The sequence below is a fragment of the Euprymna scolopes genome, chromosome 12, assembly GCF_053919585.1.
Source record: "Euprymna scolopes isolate OS-2025 chromosome 12, ASM5391958v1, whole genome shotgun sequence".
Lineage (NCBI taxonomy): Eukaryota > Metazoa > Mollusca > Cephalopoda > Sepiida > Sepiolidae > Euprymna > Euprymna scolopes.
This window is the reverse complement of record NC_136493.1, coordinates 132,918,591-132,925,861: the sequence shown is the minus strand read 5'-3', so window position 1 is coordinate 132,925,861 and position 7,271 is coordinate 132,918,591. Positions and strand designations below refer to the sequence as shown.

At 33.5% G+C, this 7,271-nt stretch overlaps 1 pseudogene; it reads left to right on the top strand.

Moving 5' to 3' along the window:
* The first annotated feature begins 2,947 nt into the window (after window positions 1-2,947).
* Window positions 2,948-3,095, top strand: LOC145291736 (U2 spliceosomal RNA; annotated as a pseudogene).
* Window positions 3,096-7,271: the final 4,176 nt, after the last annotated feature.

The following is a 7,271-nucleotide window of genomic DNA, read 5'->3' as shown; positions in this document are numbered from 1 at the left end:
TTAAAATAATACTTTTGATATGATGTCTGGGCTCATTATTTTATTGCAAACACACCAATCAATTAACTTGCATTTTATCATCTTTTACACTTTTTGGATATGTTACCAGGTTCGACAATTATTTTTCATAATTTATACCAACATTATCGCCAGCTTATTAAAATAAGAACTTTGATATATTGTCTGGCTGATTATTTCTATTGCAAACACCCCAAGACATTAACTCGTATTTAATCATTATTTTAAAATTCTTGGATATGTTACTAATTTCGACAATCATTTATCATAATTAAAGCTCACATAATCGCCCCCCAATACTAAAACAATAATTATATAATTTTTCATAATTTTAACCCACTTTCTCGTCCCCCCTTATTTAAATAATAGCGTTTATATATTGCCTTGGCTGATTATTTCATTACAAACACGTCAATCAATTCTGGATATTCTTATAGTAAATATCTCATTCAATCCATGACGCCGCTGCGTATTCTGCCAGTATATATTTGCACTTATCTCATCCAATCCCGGGACTGACTTCATGTCCCCCACCCTACTGTTAAAAATATACATGAAATAAACTAATGTTTAAATCGTAAACTTTTTCAGCCATTTCTGGGACTTACTTTATATCCCCAACCCACTTTTAAAAATATACATGAAATAATGTAATGTCTAAATCCTCAACTGTTTTAGCCATTGCCGGGACTGACTTTATATCCCACACCCCACTGTTAAAAATATACATGAAATAAAATGTTTTATGCGTAAACGGTTTCAGCCATTTCCGGGACTGATTTTATATGCCCCACCCCACTGTTTAAAATATACATGAAATAAAGTATTGTTTAAATCGTAAACGGTTTCAGCTATTTCCGAGACTGACTTTATATCCGGCACGCCACTGCTAAAATATACTTGAAATCATAAACTTTTTCAGGCAATGAAATTTGTCAACAAGTATAACACACAAAAGAACACACACGCTATCGTATTAATATATAGATAATAAATCACAGTAGATAAGAAAATACGTAAAGACCAAGTAAATGTATAGTAAATGTAGACAATATGACGAATCTGTGGCCACATTCTTAGTGAACACAGCAAATTATTCTAAAAACAGACATGTCTGCATTGGGAAAGTAGTTAACTGGGAACTATGCAAACGTCTGCAGTTAGGACATGCAGACAACCGGTACAAGCATAAACCGAAATCAGTAATGAAAAATGAACATCGTAAAATTCTCTGTGATATACAAATACAAACGGACAATCCCATATAATAAAGAGGATAACAATCAATAAAAAAAATTAAATAATAGATTTCCATGGTCCAGCAAATCACAGGATGAAAATCAAAGAAGCAGAAGAAAATAAATATTGCAATATTTTTTTATAAAAGCTATGGTATGAATAAAGACCATTGGAAGGTTCTACTTATAAGCACGGGAGATACAAATAAGCCAATAAGATGGGGCCACGTTATGCTAGCAACAAATTAGAAACCGGAATTGCTCCATAGAAATATTGGAGCTTTTAGAATTCCCGCACATAATTTTTTGTGTCCACATGAGAAAGATACTTGCAAAATTTTTAAGTCCAAGACTTATATAGATCATTTACCCACCAGAAACTCTTTTTCAGCTTCAAGACTTATACAGATTATGTACCCATCTGAAATTAAACATGGATTTCAATTTAAAAATAAAGCAAATGTATAGAACTTCCTAGAAAACTGAACAAAGATAAGGAATTGATAAAAAAAAGTTGAAATATTAAAGAAAAACCATCGAGTAAAGAAACCCGTTTAACTACAGAATATAGAACCAATTCGCTTTACTGCAGAATGTAGAACAAGACCGAAAGACCTGGAACTACCAGAGTAGATTTTAAAAAATCACATCTCACCAGGTAGGTTGGTGCAGCAGAAAATGGTCATAAATCATCCGATGAGATAACTTAAGGTAGGAGAGCATCGACCAGACATCTATTGGAAGGGTATGGAGATTACTGGAATCTTGAGATTGACACTTAGTTTCCACAATAGACCAATGGTCGATATCAGTGAGGAAGCAATGCTAAATGTCTGTTGCGAAACTGCAAAATGATTTTCAGTGGTTAGTGAAAGGAATGCAGATTTGCAAATCTGGTGAGACTTGCTGTCAATCAGACTCCAAGCAACACCAGTTGTTGCTGCCATTAAGAAATGACTGTCAATTAAAAGTATGAAAACGCTTATAAAATATAATAATAATAATAATAATAATAATAATAAACATAGTAATAATGATGATGATGATATTAATAATAATAATGATAATAATAATAATAATAATAATAATAATAATAATAATAATAATAATAAATATAATATAAAAATATTAAGAAAGAATCACGTGAAATCATTAATATTCCCAATGGAACCTGTTGCACGGAGTTTAATTAGGAAAGGCTAATTGGAAGTATCCATGACAACGTGTTAAGAAAATGGAAAAAGATTGTTTGTATCCATATATACACAACGAAATAAATATCATGACGGCATTTCTGATGGGCATAAGCCAAAGGGTGAAAATATAATATTATTTTTATTTTTATTTATTTATTTTTTATTTTTTTTTTTTTTTTATTATTATTATTATTATTATTATTATTATTATTATTATTATCATCATCATCATCATCATCATCATCATCATCATCATCATCATCATCATCATCATCATCATTATTATTATTATTATTATTATTATTATTACTACTACTACTACTACGCTTATCGCTCCGTCCATTATCATGCTGTGCATCCCTAAAAAAGGAAAGTGGAATATTCCAAAAAGTGGAATATTCTAAATAAACCTTGTCACCCTTGAGATATTTAAAAAAAAATAAAAAAATAAATAAAAATTGGTGTCGTTGTTGAGGCAAAGCTAATAAAAATGATTTGTCTTTCTTGGCCTTTTGGCTAAGATCAAAGTATAGTATCTGTTCTTCAGGTGCTACATTTTAATTTCTTCTCTCTCAGTGAAAGAGAAAACCTTTACGACTAAGTCAATTTTTTCTCCACGTTCAAAAATAACCCTGGTGTCTAAATCTGTCACGTAGGGAGGCATTGTGAATAGGTACTATGTTTAATGTAACAAAGTTTTAATATTAAAAAAGTAACTGGAAAAGGTTGTTTCTGATTTAATTACAAAATGCCCTGGAAATGTCACTTCTGATTGATTATAAAATGCCCTGAAAAATGTCCGTTCTGATTATTTTTTTTGTTTACTTGCCTCCCCACAACGGCGGAATTGGACATTAGGTCGGTTAAAAATTTAGGGGGAAACCAGCTCCCCAAAAGGGGCATTCTGGTCAATAATAAAAATAAAAATTGTATCAGTAATGAAGGATTTCTCCTACATTAACCAAGACCAAAAAAGGGAGGATTTAAGTCACTGGAATGCTGAAACGGACTACACTCAGAAATTTATGTTGAAGCAATGGTTGCCTAAACCCTAACCGTGTTAATGTTTTTATGTATTGCTTTCGAAAAGCTGCTGAAACAGTTTATTATTTAAACATTACTTCATTCCAAGTATATTTTAAGCAGTGGGTTACGGTATATGAAGTCAGTCCCGGAAATTACTCAAACCGTTTACGATTTAAACATTACTTTATTTCATGTATATTTTTAACAGTGGGGTGGGGATATTAAATCAGTCCCGAAAATGGGTGAAACCATTTACGCATTACACATTACTTTATTTAATGTATATCTTTAACATTGGGGTGGGAATTATGATGTCGGTTCCGGAAATGGCTGCAACCATTTACGTTTTGGACATTACTTTATTTAATGTATATTTTTAACAGTAGGATGGGAGATAAGAAGTCGGTCCCGAAAATGGCTGAAAATGTTTACGATTTATACATGACTTTATTTCATGTATATTTTCAAAAGTGGGGTGGGGATTATAAGTCAGTTCCAGAAATGGCTGAAACAGTTTACTATTTAGACATTACATTATTTCATGTATATTTTTAGCAGTTGGTTTGGGATATAAAGTCGGTCCTGGAAATGGCTGAAACAGTTTACTATTTAGACATTACATTATTTCATGTGTATTTTTAGCAGTGGGTTTGGAATATAAAGTTAGTCCCAGAAATGGCGTAAACAGTTTACGATTAAAACATTACTTTATTTAATGTATATTTTAAACAGTGGGGTGGCGGATATGAAGTCAGTCCCGGGATTGAATGAGATGTGCAAATGTATACTATCCGAAAGCGTCGCCAAGTATTGAATGAGATAGGTGGAAAACATATAGTAGCAAAATACCCAAGTATAGTTTTTTTCAAGTCGTTTAATATTAAATGTTTCTTACTGATCTCTCGCTAGTTACATCGATAGAAAACTCGGCTGGAGTGCTAAATGTTGTGGTTTTGATTCTAACTGATTGAACCCAGGTCATTTTTATAACTTTTGAAATCACTACTATATATTATGTACAATATAACATTTAATAGAGAATTGTCTCTGTAATAATAAATACGGAATATGCATGAATTATAATATATTTAAGCGTAATTTGCCACTCAGCAAGTCCGGACCCCCCCTCGCTTGTATTAATAGTATAATCAAAACGCACACGCATATTGTAATGTTTGTATGTAGTCTATTTTCAGCCACTAACGAAAGAGAATTTTTTGTCATAGAGTTATTTCCCTTCCGCCAACTGGAGCTGTGTTTTTGTCCAGAGAAAAACGTGTTCAGCAAAGACCCCCCCTTCGCTTGTATTAATAGTATAATCAAAACGCACACGCATTTTGTAATGTTTGTATGTAGTCTATTTTCAGCCACTAACGAAAGAGAATTTTTTGTCATAGAGTTATTTCCCTTCCGCCAACTGGAGCTGTGTTTTTGTCCAGAGAAAAACGTGTTCAGCAAAGATAAAGAGGAGCGGGGGGGGGAGAAGGCAAACGATAAATATGGAAAATAGAAAAATAGAATTTATGTTACACTTTTTCCCGAGCAAGACCGAGTGGCCCTGATAGTTAACAATAAATTATAAAGATTGATACTGAAAACACCGTCGAATGCAACATACAAATATCTGTACGTTATGTTGCCAATCTAATAAAAAACCTTGATTCCAGTAAAGCGATTGGTCCTGACGGCATTCCAATTATAGTGCTCAAAAACTTCAACCAGAACTAGCACCCATAGTAAAAGTGTTATTTAAGCGTTGTCTTAAGGAGAAATGCTTTCCAGCACAATGGAAAATCTCATTAGTATGCTCTTTATTTAAGAATTCAGGTGATCGTTTATCTCCCTCTCAGTACAGGCCAATAAGTCTCCTGTGCGTCATGAGTAAGTTGCTGGAATATGTGTTAAATAAAGGATTAATCAACCATCTCAGCAAAAATAACCTTCTTAGTGACATGCAATATGGTTTCCGTTCTGGAGTGCTAAATGTTGTGGTTTTGATTCTAACTGATTGAACCCAGGTCATTTTTATAACTTTTGAAATCACTACTATATATTATGTACAATATAACATTTAATAGAGAATTGTCTCTGTAATAATAAATACGGAATATGCATGAATTATAATATATTTAAGCGTAATTTGCCACTCAGCAAGTCCGGCCCCCCCCTCGCTTGTATTAATAGTATAATCAAAACGCACACGCATTTTGTAATGTTTGTATGTAGTCTATTTTCAGCCACTAACGAAAGAGAATTTTTTGTCATAGAGTTATTTCCCTTCCGCCAACTGGAGCTGTGTTTTTGTCCAGAGAAAAACGTGTTCAGACAAAGAGGAGCGGGGGGGGGGGATAAGGCAAACGATAAATATGGAAAATAGAAAAATAGAATTTATGTTACACTTTTTCCCGAGCAAGACCGAGTGGCCCTGATAGTTAACAATAAATTATAAAGATTGATACTGAAAACACCGTCGAATGCAACATACAAATATCTGTACGTTATGTTGCCAATCTAATAAAAAACCTTGATTCCAGTAAAGCGATTGGTCCTGACGGCATTCCAATTATAATGCTCAAAAACTTCAACCAGAACTAGCACCCATAGTAAAAAAGTTATTTAAGCGTTGTCTTAAGGAGAAATGCTTTCCAGCACAATGGAAAATCTCATTAGTATGCTCTGTATTTAAGAATTCAGGTGATCGTTTATCTCCCTCTCAGTACAGGCCAATAAGTCTCCTGTGCGTCATGAGTAAGTTGCTGGAATATGTGTTAAATAAAGGATTAATCAACCATCTCAGCAAAAATAACCTTCTTAGTGACATGCAATATGGTTTCCGTTCTGGAGTGCTAAATGTTGTGGTTTTGATTCTAACTGATTGAACCCAGGTCATTTTTATAACTTTTGAAATCACTACTATATATTATGTACAATATAACATTTAATAGAGAATTGTCTCTGTAATAATAAATACGGAATATGCATGAATTATAATATATTTAAGCGTAATTTGCCACTCAGCAAGTCCGGACCCCCCCTCGCTTGTATTAATAGTATAATCAAAACGCACACGCATATTGTAATGTTTGTATGTAGTCTATTTTCAGCCACTAACGAAAGAGAATTTTTTGTCATAGAGTTATTTCCCTTCCGCCAACTGGAGCTGTGTTTTTGTCCAGAGAAAAACGTGTTCAGCAAAGACCCCCCCTTCGCTTGTATTAATAGTATAATCAAAACGCACACGCATTTTGTAATGTTTGTATGTAGTCTATTTTCAGCCACTAACGAAAGAGAATTTTTTGTCATAGAGTTATTTCCCTTCCGCCAACTGGAGCTGTGTTTTTGTCCAGAGAAAAACGTGTTCAGCAAAGACCCCCCCTTCGCTTGTATTAATAGTATAATCAAAACGCACACGCATTTTGTAATGTTTGTATGTAGTCTATTTTCAGCCACTAACGAAAGAGAATTTTTTGTCATAGAGTTATTTCCCTTCCGCCAACTGGAGCTGTGTTTTTGTCCAGAGAAAAACGTGTTCAGCAAAGACCCCCCCCCTCACTGGTTATTAATAGTATAATCAAAACGCACACGCATTTTGTAATGTTTGTATGTAGTCTATTTTCAGCCACTAACGAAAGAGAATTTTTTGTCATAGAGTTATTTCCCTTCCGCCAACTGGAGCTGTGTTTTTGTCCAGAGAAAAACGTGTTCAGCAAAGACAAAGAGGAGCGGGGGGGGAGAAGGCAAACGATAAATATGGAAAATAGAAAAATAGAATTTATGTTACACTTTTTCCCGA